Consider the following 329-nt stretch of genomic DNA (forward strand, 5'->3'; position numbering starts at 1 on the left):
TAAACTAAAAAAAATTAGATGGTATTTTTAGGGAGCCTTTTTGAATGATATCCACGTCATGAAGTTTATTTCCCAGTTTTGAGTTGTGCTCATCCCACCAGTAAATCTAAAAATTAAAAATGTATAACTTTTCCCTAAAACATGAGCCACTGACATCAAATGTAATGAATGAATTCTAAAAAACCAAGTGTTCCATTTGCATGCGTCTTGTTCTTCTGGACTTGTGAATCAGCGAACGTAATATCAAGAAACCGTGCGAAGTGAGAAGAGGGTTTTCTGCCATCAGGGTGGGAAAGGTTGGAAATGTATGGAATAAGGGCACCATCTAG

This window comes from Nelusetta ayraudi, unplaced genomic scaffold, assembly GCF_046127955.1.
Source record: "Nelusetta ayraudi isolate G7.1 ecotype Tasmania unplaced genomic scaffold, CSIRO-AGI_Nayr_v1 ptg000015l, whole genome shotgun sequence".
In the NCBI taxonomy this organism is placed as follows: Eukaryota; Metazoa; Chordata; class Actinopteri; order Tetraodontiformes; family Monacanthidae; genus Nelusetta; species Nelusetta ayraudi.